The sequence below is a fragment of the Gossypium hirsutum genome, chromosome D02 (genome assembly GCF_007990345.1).
Source record: "Gossypium hirsutum isolate 1008001.06 chromosome D02, Gossypium_hirsutum_v2.1, whole genome shotgun sequence".
In the NCBI taxonomy this organism is placed as follows: domain Eukaryota; kingdom Viridiplantae; phylum Streptophyta; class Magnoliopsida; order Malvales; family Malvaceae; genus Gossypium; species Gossypium hirsutum.
The window spans coordinates 48,729,384-48,748,176 of record NC_053438.1 but is presented as its reverse complement, the minus strand read 5'-3'; the positions used below and the strand labels follow the sequence as shown (position 1 = coordinate 48,748,176).

General features: G+C 33.2%; 1 long non-coding RNA gene across 1 annotated transcript; it reads right to left on the bottom strand.

Moving 5' to 3' along the window:
• Positions 1–12,884: 12,884 nt before the first annotated feature.
• On the bottom strand, positions 12,885–13,607 carry LOC107908309 (uncharacterized). The gene is made up of 2 exons (XR_001686968.2): positions 13,443–13,607; positions 12,885–13,122 (listed from the first exon to the last, which is right to left on the bottom strand). It is a non-coding gene; the product is annotated as an uncharacterized lncRNA (long non-coding RNA).
• Between the last annotated feature and the right edge of the window lie 5,186 nt (positions 13,608–18,793).

Below are 18,793 nucleotides of genomic sequence, written 5' to 3'. Positions count from 1 at the left end.
TTTTCCTTTTAAAATCATTTGAAACCAAAAGTAAGGAAAAAAAAAGAACCCCCTAGTGGATGCTAGGGTTTTAAACCCATTCCCTTTTGCACCGCCGCCGCCACATGTCTCCGCCGAATTCTCACTGAGAGCGGTGATCGGAGGTGCGGCGCGACGGGCCCTCAACTGCCTTTGAGCAGATTCTAAGCAGAGGTAACCCTTTTTTTCCCCTTTTCTAATTTTATTTATATAAGAACAATCAAATAAAAAAAAAGAAAAACAGTAGATGCAAAAATAAAAAGAAAACCGTTGTGCAATTCACCTTTTTCTAATTTATTATTTTTCGTTTTCTTCTCTATGTATCCCCTTTTACACTGCAAACCATTCCCCCTTTTACAGATTAAAATCGGGCTTTTATAGCCGAAATAGAAAAGAAGAAAATCTAAAAATCAAAGATCAATCATTTCTGTTATTTTATCCGTATTTTGTTGCCCGATTTTTGCGCTTTGTTCTATGTTTGTTGTTGTAGGTACTGCTGGAGGCGTGCGCGCGACGCTTGCGAAGGTGCGCGAAGAGGGCAGTAGTTGCGGCGGCTAAGGCTGGAGGCTACTAGGATTTTTTTGTGTGTGTGTGTGTTTTAGGCTAATGGGTTGGGTCTATTGAAAGGTATTGGGCTAGGGTTAATTTTATTGGGCCTGGGTGTTATATTTATTTTGAGTTTTAGATTGGGCCTGGGTAAATAATTGGTGTTACAATTAGTAATTTTAATTATTGGATAAACATAAGTTTATTGATATCAACAAAGGAATGGGCTTAATTAGTTAACTTATTTAAAAAAATATGATAACTAATGTCATGATCATTAATAAACAGTTAGTTGACATTAAAAAAAATAGTAAAAATGCTACCTTATTATGAAGTTAAGTGTTATGACTTAGTAATCTTATTATTAACCTTGCTCATGATACTTAGCCATGGAAAAGGAAACTTTAGTAAACTTAATAAATGAGAAGCAAGTTTCAAGGTAAAATAGTTATTACGAGTTGTTTGATTTGAATTGTTATGGTATATGGTTAAGTATTGTACTGTGAACATTGATTTTGATTTCATTAAAAGTAAAAAAAAAAAAGTTATAGTAAAAAGGTGAATTGAGTAATTGAATTTATGCTTAAATAAAAGGAACTAGTGGTAAATCAACGAAACTTCACATTGAGCTCTTGTAAATTGTAGTGTGAGTCTCCTCGCATATAGTTGGCAAGACATAGGATAACAATATTACATTTTTCTTATGATTGCATTGCGAGTTGTAGGAGTTCGATTGGTTTATTGTTTCACACTTTGTACACCTTTGGAGTATTGTTATTGTTATCGTTCGTGCTTTGCATGTATTTGGTGTGTGGGTTGGACCCATGTATCCGACCTTGACCTCCGTTATCTTGGTAATCATTTACATAAAGGCAATACCATATTAAGTAATAGTATCATTAATGATCTTGGTCATGATAACAATATATATAACTTGATTAGTAAAGTGTTATATCTTGGTAATCGAATTGAAACTCCAATCATTAACTTGGATTTGAAATTGTATAAGACATTACAAAATGATTTATCATCATTCTTATATTGTGGTAGAATGTTATGGACTATAATGATTTAATACTAAGATCATAATATTATATTGCATCTTGTGTACATTAGAACTTGATTATTGTTAAAAAATTGGTTAGTTAAAATTTACTAATACGACGTGTTTTATGGTTAATCTAAAATGAATCATAAATAGCTATTTGAAAGAATTATGTTTTGTCTTATACTTTACTTTGGATTCATGGTATCGCACTGAGTATTTTTATACTCAACGCACCGTTGTTGTCTCTCATGCATATGTCCTACAATTTGTTTACAAAAATTGAAGAGTTGTATTGCCTCTTATGAGTCATGACCACCATTTATAAAAATTTATGGTTTATTGGATTTTCATATCTTTCTATCCATAGTGGCATGTACATAGGTAGTCTTAAAATAAGACCTTTTTTGAATTTTGTGGTCTATATATAAATTTAAGAGTGTGTGTGTGGAGTATGTCTTATGAACATTAATGAGTAGGTGCTTATGATTGTGTTTATGCTATGTATGATGGGTATGTTAAGTAGGTTTCTATGCTCGTGATTGATGTTTAAGTATGTATTTAGAGGTATGTTTAGACATTGGGAACATATGTATCAATACATGGTTGTACATCCTTAGGCCATAGTTAGATCGACCTAATGGACCCTAAAGTCATCAATTATACTATAGATTTCCCAAATTAGAACATTGGATTAGATAAACTTTTAATTAGTTTTCAATCATCAACTGTATCATCAGAGATGCCCTTGGGCATTGATGTAACATTGTGTAATCAGGGCCATCTCTGGATCGCTTTAGAGGGTGTTACATTACAAAATCCAAAGTGCAGCTGAGGCTCCCACGAAAATACTGATCAAAGCTCAGATTATTCTCTAAGATCCCGAATACCTATGCATAAAACAAAACATTAGCGAAAGCTTAGTGGTGCTTAACCAAAACCAACGCTACAATATATATTCATTAAACAGAGAAGAATACTAGTAATAATTATCAAGTCAAGAATATAACACGATGAACATATGAATAGCAAAAAACATCACTAAACCTTTACATGCATAGCTATTTGGAAATTACATTTCAGTAGTCAAGTATACCATAAAGCACATCAAGCACTATTTCATATCTTTGAGATGCCAATTTTCAAATATCTCAAATTATCAATTTTTTATTTCAACATAACATTATTACATTGAATTATCTATATTGAATTTTTTCACTATTTATCAAACATGGAAACAAAGAACGAATATGTGGATAGTCCCAAGAATAATGCATTCCACTTAAAAATAGTCTCTGGTATACTGGAAAACTTGAATTGTTATTTCTCCTGATCAAGGTGTTAGTACTCTATGATGTGAAAGCAGATTAGGGGCACTCACGCCTTGAATAATGCATTCCACTTAAAAATAGTCTCTGGTATACTGGAAAACACTGCTAATCCAAGTACAACATTTTGAGAAAATTAAAAATATACAAATACATTTATTTTCATTAACAAGAACATTGAATTTTATTGAACTTAAATACATTAACATATCCCTTCATGACTCATTGATCAATTTTTTGTTGCATCCATGTTAGGTCATTCTTGTAGAACATACGGTCTAACCAACCACCAAATATGTTCTCATATTTGATGCAATAGAAAATATTAAAACTGGTATTGGAACACATTTTAAGATTTATTAAACAATGTGATATTTTTTACCTTCGATTAAGATGGAATTGCCACAGTTGAGAAGAGATAGGTGCTAACCACTGTATGCATATTTATGCCCTTATTTGTAGAAGCAAGCAACAACCATTGACTTGGTTAATTGGCTCACAAATAGCCTTGGTAAGCACCTTATAGAGATAAGTTAGAGTAGTAGAACCCCAATTAAACCTAGTTGCCATTTGAAAATCCTCTAACAGTGGAAGAAACATGGTATGGACCTTATTCCTAGACTTGTTTGGGAACAACATTCCTCTGATTGTCAAGAGCATCTAAGCTTTGACGTAGCGGTCCATCTCTACAATAGTGGCATGCGATGGAAGGGCTAGTTCAACAAGCTTTTCAACCATGTACACTTCAATTAGCACCCATTTAAATCATTCAACATTTACCTTGACTAAACAACACTCAACAACTGCATGCACATTGACTTTGAATCGATGCCACTCAGACCGATCATTACCTCTCGTTGATTGTAAGGCTAGTTATTAAGGTGACATCTTGTGGCATGATGATGACTTGCTCGCATGAGAAATAGAATGTAATGGTTTCTAGCTTCAATCTTTCCACTAAGGTGGAAACTAATTTTGGAATGACATGGAACTTTTTCATCTTAGATGCCACAAATAAACTAACATCCTTTAAGCATTGTTAGATACGAGGATTGAGATTTGAGAAGTGTAAATTGTGTTGCGCCCAGAGAGTTCAATCTATTGGCTGCTAAAAATCATTAAAAATAATATTAAAATTTGAAAAATCTTAAATATATTTCTACAATATTAAAAATTATTAAAAAATAATTAGGAGATTTTATCATGTTGAGGGCGTAATGGACGATGTGGCTGGTTATTTTCTCCTTAAAATATAAGTGAATAAAAGAATTTCATTTTTTGTAGGGTTGGAAAGTTGGTGAGCTTGAGAGTTAAAAAGTATGAGAAGATTTTAGAGTGAGAAGAAAATAGGGAAGCGGTTATAGAGTGGAAGTCGACAACCATAGGAGCGGATTTTCACTAAATGTAGTTGGTTAAACCAATGACAAAATAAATATGTTGGCCAAGCCTTAAACTTGAAATCTACATTCATAAGTTTTAGTGTGTTGATTTGATACTACACTAAACTTGACACCCATAAGTGTAAAAGTAGTCCTAACGAAGAATATTTTGATAAATAAAATTTTCACATATATAGAATTTTAATAATATTATTATTAATGTAGAAAAAATCTTAACCCTGCACAAGGAACTTGAAAAGATCCTGAGCCAATGTTTAATCAAACTCGTTGACCCATTTAATAATATATTTTTAAAAATTTTGTAATTATAGAGCCCAACCCATCTAAAAGCATAGAATTTGGGCTTTGGAGAGAAAGGATTTGGAATTTAAGTTTCTAAAATAGAAAAAAATTCATTTACATCTTTTTAAATTTTAATTTAATAAAAGTAAAATTGCACTTTTTAACTCTTACAAATGATAAAAATTTGATTTAATATTTTAAAATTATAAAAATTGTAGAGCCTAATTTTTGCCTGAGCCATACCAGCAAAACAGCCAAAATTAAAATAATTAAATAATCCATTACAATGGCCCAATATGGCCCAAAACCCTTAATCCAAACTAAGCCCAAAAATTAAACAAAGTCAGAAAAAAACCCTAGGGTTCCCTAACCCTTTTTGGCGCCGCATGCCCCCAGCGCCGTTTCGCCTCCTCTGCCATGCCTGGCTGTCACCGCTCCTAGCCGCCTCTCCTCCGCATGCTCTGACACCTCTGTCACCTGCAAAGAGCAATAAACACGCAACAGAAAGAAGCAGCCAAATCGCAAAACAACAAAAAAATAGACATCAAGAGTTGTTTAGATCGGCTATAAAAGCCGAAATTTCACCTTTGTAATCTTCTTCTTCTTTTTACGAACGCGCACTAGTGAATAAAAAAGGCAGAACAAATATTTGAAAAGGGAAAATCTGATTGTTTCCCCTTTTTTCCTCTGTTTTCCGTTTCTTTTTATTTTCTTTTTTTATTTGTTCCATGCTTCTACAAAATCGGTTTTAATAAATAATAAGAATAAAGGGAAAAGAAAAGGAAAGAAATCATGCCTGGAATCATCCCGCAGGCCGCCGCCGGAGATCTTTTCTCATCGTCGGATCGGGTCAGGAGATGCGCACGGGTTCCCTTTTCTTCGGCCTAGCCTTCGAACATTTTTAAACGGGGCTGCAAAGCCCATCCCGTCGTGTCGCCCGTCGCTAGTCGACGGCGGCGTAGTCGAACGCCGGAGGAGCTTAAGTCGGAAGAGGGGACTGTGCGAGAGAGAGGCCATGGGGACTCTCTGTGTTTTTTTTTGAAAATGATGTTAAACTTTCCTTTTTTTGGTGTTCTTTGCAAAAAATAAAATAGCAGAAAAAGAAAGCAAAGTTTTTGCTTTTATGGATTGCAAAACAGAGCCGTTTGAGGGGGAAATCAAAGCATTCTTGCCCTTAATGGGTAATTTTTGAATTTAGCCCCTCCGCTTTTGCACTATAATGCAATCTGACTCTTTGTTTTTTTGATTTGGGCTGTGAGTTTTGTTTCTGCTTCAATCAAGTCTTTTGACCATGTATGGTCCTTTGCACTGAAACGTTGCGCTCTAGGACTGGGGCATATTTCCCAATTAGTCCTTCATTCTTCGTACGTGTGCCATTTTAATCCCTTGCGACCCGTTCTTTTTTTTGCAATTAAAGCCCCTAATTTTCATTCCAATTTCAACTTCGTCCTTATTCCAATTAATTTATTTTTTTATTTTTATTTTAAAAAAAAAGGGGCCCTTTCATTACCATTATATATTTTAAGTTTTATATTATTTATTATAAATGTTTTACCTAATGTTTAATCATTTTTTATTTACATCATTTGCTTTAAATTACCACGTATGTATTGTCTTAAAAGTTTTATATTTTTTAACAAGAAAAGAAGAATACTGTTTAGGTTTTTTTTATATTTATTTACTTTAAACTATTTTCGTATTATTCATTTTAAGTTTTCTATATTGTTTGAAATATTTTTATCATTCATTTCAAATTGATCTCATAAATTACTTGTTTTAGACTTTAGTTATAAAGTTGTCTTCTATTATTCCGTTTCGCTTACTTGGATTATTAATATTGATGTATTAAAATGATGCATGTGATGTGATCGATTTATTTGTTTATTTGTTTGTTTATTCAATTATTTTGTTTCGTTTATTTGTTTATTAAAATGTGGTGTGGTACGTTATAATTTGTTTATTTGCTTTCGTATTATTGCCAATCATTAACATAACATTTTGCTCATAAATTATTATTCACGTTTTATATCATCGTTAGCCACGTATGACCCTTTCAAAGTTTTCCAATGATTTCTTTTAAGGAATAATCAAAAACACTTGTATTATTTTTAGATATTTCATCGACTTTCACCCATTCTTTAAAGTGATAATTTTAAAATAAGGCAATATTTTACGTTTGGAAAATCGAGAAAACGTGCCCTAACGTGCTGGTTTTCGATTTCTCGTTGGACCAAATGACCAAATATCCTTTTAAAATCTCAAAAATAAAGGTAATATTCTATATTTAGAAAATTCAAGAAATCGTGCCCTAACTCACTGAGTTTTGATTTTTCTCGTATTGAACCTAAATAACCGAATATCCTTTTAAAATTGAAATGAATGAGGTTTAAATAAAAATAAAATGCAAGCTTACTCTCAAAATACGAGATGTCGAGTCCTAACTTACTGGATGTGACATCTTGTTACTTCGAGATAAGGAGGCATTTTCTATTTTGATTTATTCGAGTAATTTTAAAATAACACAATATAAAGAGGGATCGTATTTTTAAATTCTTTTCGAGTTTTTTAATTTTTGACACCAAGACATTAAGTAATCAACTAGGTACCAATTTTGGGCGTATTGAGGGTGCTAATCCTTCCTCATGCGTAACCGACTCCCGAACCCATATTTCTGAATTTCGTAGACCAAAATCGTTGTTTTAATAAAAATTAAATCGTTTACTAAAAACAACCACTTTTCGGTGACCCGATCACACTTCATCAAAAAAGATTGTTGGCGACTCCCGTGTTCGTTTTTATTGTTTTTAATCCAAGTCGACCCCGTTTTATCAAAAAATGGTGTCAACAGCTTGGCGACTCCGCTGGGGACTAAAATAAGAGTCAAGCCACGAGTTGATTGATTTTTGTCTTTTTGTCGAAAATTGAAAATTTAGTTTAAATGTATGATTCTTTCGTTGCATTTTGTCCGCTGTTTTTGTGGTCTTTAATATGCTTACTTTTTTGGTTCAAGCCTTTTAATATTTCCACACATTGTATTGCACGATTATGGGTCACACCTTTTAAGTGGAAGTAAGAAACTAGTCCTTCGTGAGGTTTTCACCTCCGTGCAGGATAGTGGATTGCTTTCGGGATACATCCATACCTATGGCTTCGTGAGATTTTCATTTCCATGCAGCCATAGGGAAATGTATTCCCCTGAACCGAACTTGGTTCGTATGAACCTATAATGAGTGAGGATCGAGGAATTTTTCGGTTCGGGTACCTTTACTTTAGAACCAAACAACATATAGTGAGCCTTAAGAGCCTACCTTAGGTAGAATCACTTCAAACCCCTAGTGGTCACCTAAATAGGTGTTCTATTTATTCTTTCTTGCTTTTGCTTTGTACTAACCTGTTTTCTTTTGTTTTGGTTATGATTGAATTGCATTTTCATCATAAGAAAGAGGTGTTGATTCACGTTCAATTGCTAAATAGAGAGCTTGTCATAAGAAAATGGGTTTCTTGATAAAGTGGATGATAATACGGTTGTCCGAATATGGTTCAAGAAAACGTGATAAGAGAATGATGATAGTTTAATGGATGAGTACACGACTTTGCCTCATTACCCGAAGACTCAAGCTTACGAAGACTCTTCAAGAGCCGCTAGCGTTGACTTTCTTAAAGAAGCCAATGAGCACCACAAGGATGAGTGAACAATGGGTCACAGCTCGGATCAAGCAAAAGGGAGATAGAGAAGGTGCCCCTTTGAAGAATTTTTGAGATTCAATCTTAACATATGAATTTGAAGAAAAGGAACAATATCTTTACTTTGAGTGTCAGGACAAGATTGTATATGTAAATATCCATTTTATGTAAAGAGATTTGTTTTCTAGTAAAGTTGTTCTAATAGAATTGAACCAAGAATCAACGTCTCTTTTTGCATTCATGCATCAGCATTACATTTCATCGCATGCATCTTTTTGCATTCATGCATCAATATTACATCTCATTACATACAATAAATTTCCTAAAATCCAAAAGTGCGTTGAGTTCAGAACTCTAGTACGGAGCCAGATAGATGATAAAGAATTGGAATTCTTTTTTATATATCGATAGTATGGAAAGGAAAGATGTTTGGGCCTTCGAAGAAGGAACTAAAAAACCTATCAGGGATTTGTTTCTACATCCCTAGAGGCGTTCTAAACAACTGGACTGTGGAGGAGATTCTTGTAATTTTTAGGACCATTTCAGAGTAATATTTGGAACACTCTTATTGCTTTAAGACTGGGAGCAATAGAAAATCCTTTTGTGAAAAAGGCACATGTCCACTATTTTTATTTCAATAAAATGCATCTCTGTGTTTTGTCTTGGAAAACATTCTTTTGTTCCTTCCATTTTTATTCATACTCATACCATACAGATAATTACCCTTTGATTCATTAGCTCTTTGAGTTTTCCGTCGTCCCTAGAATAGGTCTCCAGATATCAATGATATGAACGACACTGCTATTGACTCAGAACTTTCTTTTGAGCAAGATATGTATCTAGAGGAACCTCAAGACTTCGAAGATGATCGAGACTGTAGTTTATCTCCTGATTTGTTAAAGATGGTAGAGCAAGTCAAAAAATAGATCCTACCTTACAAAAAAATCAGTGGGGAATTGTGAGCTTAAGATAAGAGAAAAAGGTGAAGATCAGAGCTTGTATCACCGCGGAGACAAAGCGAGACGTCATTGAGTTACTTTGAGAATTCAAAGATGTTTTCGCATGATCATACCAAGATATGCCTGAGCTACTAAGATGTGCGGACGCTGTTAAGCCTAAGAAGATCTTGGAAAAGGTCTATAAGGGCGTCTGATGAACACATGCTAATGGTTTTGCAATAACCAAGCAAATAATGAGATTTGGGTACTATGGTCCACCATGAGAGGAGATTGCATTAGTTATACCAAGAAATGCCACAAGTGCCAAATTTATGGAGACAAGATTTATGTGCCTCCTTTATCTCTTCATGCTATGACTTTTCCATGGCCTTTCTCTATGTGGGGCATGGAGGTCATTGAGATGATCTCGCCAAAAGCTTCTGGCGGTCATCGAGCCATCTTTGTGATCATCGAGTAGTTCACTAGGTGGGTGAAAGTTGCTTCATATGCCAATGTCACGAAGGCAACAGTTAGCAAATTCTTGAAAATCATATGTCAGTATGGAATGCCAAAAAAGGACCATATTAGACCATGTATTGAATTTGAACAACGGCACGACATCAGAAGTTTGCACTCTGTTCAAAGATTAACACCATATCGCCTCAAAATGAACGGGACAGTGGAGGTAAAAAAAAGTAAAAAAATGTAAAAAACATAAAAAAAAAGCAAAAAAGCAAAAGACGAGAAAAAAAATAAAAAAAACCTCTACCGGGGCAACTCATTTCTCATTGGTATATGGAATAGAAGTAGTTTTACCCATCAAAGTTGTATTCCTACCCTTCGAGCTAAATTTGGATGAAGCAGAATGGATGCAAGCCCGATATGATCAGTTAAAGTTGATTGAAAAGAAAATATTGAAAGCTATCCGTCATGGTTAAATGTACCAAAAGCGAATGATGCGAGCTCACTAAAAAGGGTTCGCCCAAAGAATTTCATGAGGGGGACCTGATATCGAAGAAGATCCTTCCCATACAGAGGGGACTTCAGAAGAAAGTGGATGCCAAGCCTGAAGGACCTTATGTAGAAGGCCTTATCTAGGAGAGCGTCGGTATCGACCAAGATGGATGGCAAGAACATGTCTAATCTTAAGAATTTTGATTCAAGGAACAAATACTTCACTTGAAAAAAAAAAGAGAAAAAATGAAAAGAAAAGAAGAAAAGAAAAGAAGAACGAAAAAAGAAAAATGAGAGGCCAAGGAGAAAACCCGCAAAGGGTACCTTGAGACCAAAGGGGTTTTGAATTGAAAACCCAGGAATGGGCAGTTCAAATTTTGATTGAAGGTGGGGCATACGGTAGCCTTGTCTTCTCTGAATTAGTAAGAAGTTGAAACGCTGCATCCTGGGGCATCAACAAAGTCTTCTAGGACTTCTAAACACATATCAAGTTCAAAAGGGTCCTCAAGAAGTTTAGGGCAGAGAAGCTCATGCTACGATATCTGGGGCACCTATTTCCATTCATTTCTCTTGTATTTTGACAAAATACGCCATCTTGATTAATATATTCTCATTTTGTATTCTAGCAAAATTGGCTATCTTGATTAATTTGTTCATTTAGAGCTTTGCTCTCAATAAATTTCCATCTTATCCTTTGTGATAATCTTTTTCATCTTATTCATCTCATATCTTAGAAAAATTTGCTATCTTGATTAATTCATTCATTTTGAGCTTTGCTCTCAACAAAATTTTATCTTGTCCATTTTGATAATCTTTTTAAGCATTTTTCATTGAAATAACGATTAATGGACTGACAATACTCATGCAAAAGGAGTTCTGTATATTACTCTGAAAGTTTTTAAATAATACAATGACATGAAACAGGACTATTGTTTAGAATTGACCAAACCTGAGGGTTGGAAACATTTGAGAAGGGATAGTCTAAATTGAGACTATTTCTTTGAATCTTCTGTCAAAGATACTTGGTGAACGAGAAAGCATCAGTGATAGAACCTTGATGCACAATGAGGAATGAATACCCAAACATTAAAAAGGGTTCATTCTCATGACATTCTGCATTCATGCAAAAATCATTCATACACATCTGGTTAGGAAATTTTGATTCATTCCGATCATACTATCCTAAACACTAGGCATAAATAGTTCATAAAATGGACTTTATAGGTCATGTTCCCTAGAAAGCGGATCAATAGAGTTATTCATACCCACCATTACAATTAAAAAGATTGAAGCCGCAATGGCGAATCTTACTTTCCTGGCGGTGCAGTGGAACAGATTAAAGCTACGATGTCGAATCTTGCTTCCCCGACATTGCAATTTAAAAGATTAAAGCCGCAACGGCGAATCTTACTTTTCTGGCGGTGCAGTGGAGCAGATTAAAGCTACGATAGCGAATCTTGCTTCTCCGACATTGCAATTAAAAAGATTGAAGCCGCAATGGCGAATCTTACTTTCCTGGCGGTGCAGTGGAGCAAATTAAAGCTACGATGGCGAATCTTGCTTCCCCGACATTGTAATTTCAAAGATTGAAGCCGCAACGGCGAATCTTACTTTTCTGGTGGTGCAGTGGAGCAGATTAAAGCTACGACGGTGAATCTTGCTTCCTTCCCCGACATTGCAATTAAAAAGATTGAAGCCGCAACGGTGAATCTTACTTCCTTAGTGGTGTAGTGGAACTGATTGAAGCTACAACGGTGAATCGTGCTCCCCGACATTACAATTAAAAAGAAAAAAATCAATTCTATCTCCCTGAAGTTGTAGTGGAGCAGATTAAAACCACAGATCTTATCTTCCTAACCAGTAGTGGAGCAGATCACATTCGGTCTTATCTCCCTACACGGTAGTGGAGTAGACAGAAGAAATCAATCATATCTCCCTGAAGTTGCAGTGTTGCGGATTAAAACCACTGATCTTATCTCCTTAAGCAGTAGTGGAGCAGATCGCATCCAGTCTTATCTCTCTAAGCAGTAGTGGAGCAGACAGAAGAAATCAATCCTATCTCCCTGAAGTTGCAGTGGAGCGGATTAAAACCACAGATCTTATCTCCCTAAGCAGCAGTGGAGCAGATCGCATCCAGTCTTATCTCCCTAAGCATTAGTGGAACAGATAGAAGAAATCAATCCTATCTCCCTGAAGTTGCAGTGGAGTGGATTAAAACCACAGATCTTATCTCCCTAAGCAGTAGTGGAGCAGATCACATCCAGTCTTATCTCTTTAAGCAGTAGTGGAGCAGACAGAAGAGACCAATCCTATCTCCCTTAAGTTTCAGTGGAGCGGATTAAAACCATAAATCCTATACCTCTGAAGTTGCAGTAGGTCGGATTAAATTTACCATAAAAAGTCTTATCTCCCTGAAGTTGCAGTGGAGCAGACTAAAACCACAAATCTCATCCCCATAGAGTTGCAGCAGAGTAGATTGAAGACATATCTCTCTAAAGATGCCGTGAAGTGGATCAAAGCAACAAGACGCAGTGGATTGGAATGAGGCTACTTGAAGAAGAAAGGCACTGAGAAGTCAAGACTCGGCGAGACCGGGCAAAATTGGTCTTTCTCAGTCTTTGCTCTATTCCGGTTACACGACAATGAGCAAAGAGGGGCAGCTGTAGAACCCAATTTTTGCCCGGGCCCATACCAGCAAAACAACCAAAATTAAAATAAATTAAATAGTCCATTACAATGGCCAAATATGGCCCAAAACCCTTAACCCAAACCAAGTCCAAAAATTAAACAAAGTCAGAAAAAAACCCTAGGGTTCCCTAACCCTTTTTGGCGCCGCATGCCCCCAGCGCCGTTTCGCCTCCTCTGCCATGCCTGGCTGCCGCTGCTCCTAGCTGCCTCTCCTCCGCATGCTCTAACACCTCTGTCACCTGCAAAGAGCAATAACACGCAACAGAAAGAAGCAGCCAAATCACAAAACAACAAAAAAAATAGACATCAAGAGTTGTTTAGATCGGCTATAAAACCTGAAATTTCACCTTTGTAATCTTCTTCTTTTTTTTATGAACGCGCACCAGTGAATAAAAAAGGCAGAAAAAATATTTGAAAAGGGAAAATCTGATTGTTTCCCCTTTTTTCCTCTGTTTTCCATTTCTTTTTATTTTCTTTTTTTTATTTGTTCCATGCTTCTACAAAATCGGTTTTAATAAATAATAAGAATAAAGGGAAAAGGAAAGGAAAGAAATCATACCTGGAATCATCCCGCAGGCCGCCGCCGGAGATCTTTTCTCATCGTCGGATCATGTCAGGAGATGTGCACGGGGTTCCCTTTTCTTCGGCCTGGCCTTCGAACGTTTTTAAACGGGGCTGCAAAGCCCATCCCGTCGTGTCGCTGGTCGCTAGTCAACGGTGGCGTAGTCAAACGCCGGAGGAGCCTAAGTCGGAAGAGGGGACTGTGCGAGAGAGGGCCATGGGGACTCTCTGTGTTTTTTTTTGAAAATGATGTTAAAATTTCTTTTTTTTGGTGTTCTTTGCAAAAAATAAAATAGCAGAAAAAGAAAGAAAATTTTTTGCTTTTATGGATTGCAAAACAGTGCCGTTTGAGGGGGAAATCAACGCATTCTTGCCCTTAATGGGTAATTTATGCATTTAGCCCCTCCGCTTTTGCGCTATAATGCAATCTAACTCTTTGTTTTTTTGATTTGGGCTGTGAGTTTTGTTTCTGCTTCAATCAAGTCCTTTGACCATGTATGGTCCTTTGCGCTGAAACGTTGCGCTCTAGGACTGGGGCATATTGCCCGATTAGTCCTTCATTCTTCGCGCGTGTGCCATTTTAATCCCTTGCGACTTGTTCTTTTTTTTGCAATTAAAGCCCCTAATTTTCATTCCAATTTCAACTTCGTCCTTATTCCAATTAATTTATTTTTTTATTTTTTAAAAAAAGGGGCCCTTTCATTACCATTATTTATTTTAAGTTTTATATTATTTATTATAAATGTTTTACCTAATGTTTAATCATTTTTTATTTACATCATTTGCTTTAAATTACCACGTATATATTGTCTTAAAAGTTTTATATTTTTTAACAAGAAAAGAAGAATACTGTTTAGGTTTTTTTTATATTTATTTACTTTAAACTATTTTAGTATTATTCATTTTAAGTTTTCTATATTGTTTGAAATATTTTTATCATTCATTTCAAATTGATCTCATAAATTACTTGTTTTAGACTTTAGTTATAAAGTTGTCTTCTATATTCCGTTCCGTTTACTTGGATTATTAATATTGATGTATTAAAATGATGCATGTGATCGATTTATTTGTTTATTTGTTTGTTTGTTTGTTTATTCAATTATTTTGTTTCGTTTATTTGTTTATTAAAATGTGGCGTGGTACGTTATAATTTGTTTATTTGCTTTCGTATTATTGCCAATCATTAACATAACATTTTGCTCATAAATTATTATTCACGTTTTATATCATCGTTAGCCACGTATGACCCTTTCAAAGTTTTCCAATGATTTCTTTTAAGGAATAATCAAAAACACGCGTATTATTTTTAGATATTTCATCGACTTTCACCCATTCTTCAAAGTGATAATTTCAAAATAAGGTAATATTTTGCGTTTAGAAAATCGAGAAAACGTGCCCTAACGTGATGGGTTTCGATTTCTCGTTCGACCAAATGGCCAAATATCCTTTTAAAATCTCAAAAATAAATGTAATATTCTATATTTAGAAAATTCGAGAAATCGTGCCTTAACTCACTGGGTTTCGAATTTTCTCGTATTGAACCTAAATAACCGAATATCATTTTAAAATTGAAATGAATGAGGTTTAAATAAAAATAAAATGCAAGCTTACTCTCAAAATACGAGATGTCGGGTCCTAACTTACTGGATGTGACATCTTGTTACTTCGAGATAAGAAGTCATTTTCCATTTTGATTTATTCGAGTAATTTTAAAATAACACAATATAAAGAGGGATCGTATTTTTAAATTCTTTTCGAGTTTTTTAATTTTCGACACCAAGACATTAAGTAATCAACTAGGTACCAATTTTGGGCGTATCGAGGGTGCTAATCCTTCCTCGTGCGTAACCGACTCCCGAACCCATTTTTTTGAATTTTGTAGACCAAATCGTTGTTTTAATAAAAATTAAATCGTTTACTAAAAACAACCACTTTTCGGTGACCCGATCACACCTCATCAAAAAAGATTGGTGGAAACTCCTGTGTTCGTTTTTATTTTTTTTAATCCAAGTCGACCCCGTTTTATCAAAAAATGGTGTCAACAAAGATATAAACTATTAAAATGATAAAATTATATTTTTACTATTGTAAAAACTACAAATTAATTTTGAGTCCTTCTAAAAAAATTTCTACTTAACCCCTAATTGAAAATCAACTCAAACCTCACAAGAACTCCACCTTTAAACCCAAAACTATACAACTTTTGAAAAGTAATATTGATTCTATAAATTAAAACCCAAAGCTCACAAATTGTCAAAAACAAAAATTAAAAGTAGAGATACGAAACATAAAACACAAAACCATTAATTATGCATTATAACATATTTATCCTATCAATTCTAACACTACTCACAAAATTCATTAGTTTCAAGGAAAACATTAAAAAATTTCATATCATTTACCAAAAAATTTCAACTAGTTTTATAAGTCAATAATGTTGATGTCATGAATTGTAACACCAAGAGAAAACATTCGTGAAATTATGTAGTTATTTTTGCACTTTGACATTTTGTTTCAAAGTTAAATATGAACTTCATTTAAATACAAAAAGTGACCCTATATTTTAACATGTCAATTACTCTATTTTTTTCCTCGTATCCTCTCTCCTACAACCATTAAATCGCTTTGATTATATATGTTGCAATTTAGAGATAAAATGAAGAAGATTCCATCTTCTCGAGAATATTGTTTTGATATATGTATAGAGGGAGTAGGTGATAAAAAGAGGCCATAAAATAAAAAAAGAATTTGGCCTTAATATAATATGATTTTAATGACTGAATGTAGACTACATTCTCCGGTTGCTTGCTCTCTGTCTAAACTAATATAATAAAAAATGAATGGAAGATGCGGGATTCCATCCTAAGATTTTATTCTCTCTAATTCCAGACCAATTATTGTTTAAATATGAAGGTCGTTGGTGAGCAGCAAATAATCACAATAGCCCACACGCATTCAATGTTCCTAAAATGTAATACCTAGATTCGCGCCTTACTTTATCCCCCTACACAATCATGTAGAAATTGGCTATAATTTATTTAATTCCATATATACACCCATAAATTTAGAATTTTTATGTTAAAAATCAAAATAAAATTACAAATTTTAATGATTAAGTAAAAACATTTATATTAAAAAACTTTACTGTCTTTTAGCAAGTAATTACACAATGGTGGCATGTTTAGGTTACTAATGTAATTGGTGAGTCCTACTGTATTTAGTGTAATTAGAGCACCTCGATTACACTTTTCAGTGAGAATTTGAGTAATTACGCAAATAATTACACTCAAATTAAATTTTAAAAATTATAATAGAAGCTTGAACATGTATGAGGTTTAGGGTGGTTATCACAAAAAAATTCTTCTATTATAAATTCTAAAAAATATTGTATTATAAAAATAATTCATGTGTATTTTATAAAGTTTAATAAAAAAATCATATCATTTAAATCCTAAGAATTTTTAAGTTATGGCAAAAAAGTTTATTATAAAAATTTTGCGTGATATAAAAGTGTTATGATATATTTATTTATAAAAAGTTATGGTCAAAAAATATAGACAACTTATTTATGTGTCCAAACTAAATATTATAAAAACAAAATACTTATTTATAAAAAAAAGTGTTATAATTTTTTATGATAACTTAGTTATAAAATATAACTTTCTTACAGTCAAAAAATAAGTTATTAGAAACGATATAAAAGCCTTTCTTTTTATAAATGGTTTATATCATTTTTGGCTTAATTTACATATTATAAAAAATACTTAATTTGCGTATCATAAAAAATGGTTATAACTTAGCATAAGTATTTTTCCAAATTAAGTTTATTTAAGTTTTTGTAATTAAAGCTACAAACTATTTGAACCGTAAACTCAAATATTATATGATAGATGCTAATTATATAAGTATAAATGGTATACTTGCACTATATCATTGGGTATAATACCATTTGAGAGAATAGAGTCTGGCACAAGCACCAGAGATAGCTCACAAGCTTTTAATTTGAGACATTCAAAGTTTCGAAATGTAGTTGAGAGGACATTTGTTGTTCTAAAAAATGTTTCTCATATTAACATCACCTTAATATAGAACAAAAAATAAGGTTGGGTTGTACTAGCATGTTGCATGCTTCTTAACTTCATTCATGGGTGGAATTGGACTTAATCTATACTTCGAAGAGTACATGAAAGAAGGAGATCTTGATAATCTTAATGTTATAGATTAGATTTAGATGATGAACTCGGTTAAGAACCAACATAAGGAGCATATGATGTTTTTTTTTCTTGTTATTTTTATTAGTAATCATGTTCTCAACTACTTTTTTAAATTATTGTGCTAAATTTTTTTATATTAATTAATTTATTTAAAAATATAAATTATGTAAGTATGCAATTATAATTAGTAATTACAATTTGCATATCAAACATGAAATAGGGAATTACGATGTAATTCACTCTGTCAGCCAAACACATCAATGAAATTATAATTATTTATAATTACAAGAAAATGTAATTACTACCCTAATAATTCCACTTTAATTCAATTACTTTGTGGTGTCCAGTCAGAGCCTCAATAAATTACTAATTTTCAAATACAATTCTTTTCATTTTAACCAAGGGATAACAACCTTTATTGGATCCTTGTATGTGTATATACATACCAGTTTGCATTTCCATATGATGTATGGTTATGTGTATTTATTTGAATATGTTATATAATTTTGTTGAAATATGTTTACAATATTTTTCATTGTTTGAAAATTAGAAGCATTTTAGTAAAGAAAAACTATAATTAGAAATGTATATTCAATATTTGATGTGAAATTATTTTTTTTAGAATTAAATCACAAATAAAGAAAAGAAAGAAAGAAAGGAAGAAAGGAGTAGTTGCTACACAAAACTCAAAATTTTGATAAATATATGTATGAGAGTGATAATAATACATTCAAATACAATATTTATACAAACTTATTATTCTTCCATAACTTCAATCACAGCCTTCAAAAGTGATTTTAAAATATTGTTATAACTCTAATGCAAGAAAATATTATTGTTTGTGGGGTATGATAATCTTTTTTCGATATATATCATGGCTTCATGTTTGTAGCATACATCATCAAGGCACGTAACAGTAGTTTTCTCCCTTCTGTAGTTGAAGTTATAATTATTAAAGATATAAGAACCACTAATCAACCTTTTAAAATTCATCATTCTACTTATTTTTAAAAAATTATGAAATAGGTTATTAATATAGTATCATGATAATTAATAGTTGGTAAAAAGAAATATGATTCAAACTGGGATGAATGAGGATATTGTTTTATCTGAATCTACAAAAATAAATAAGAAT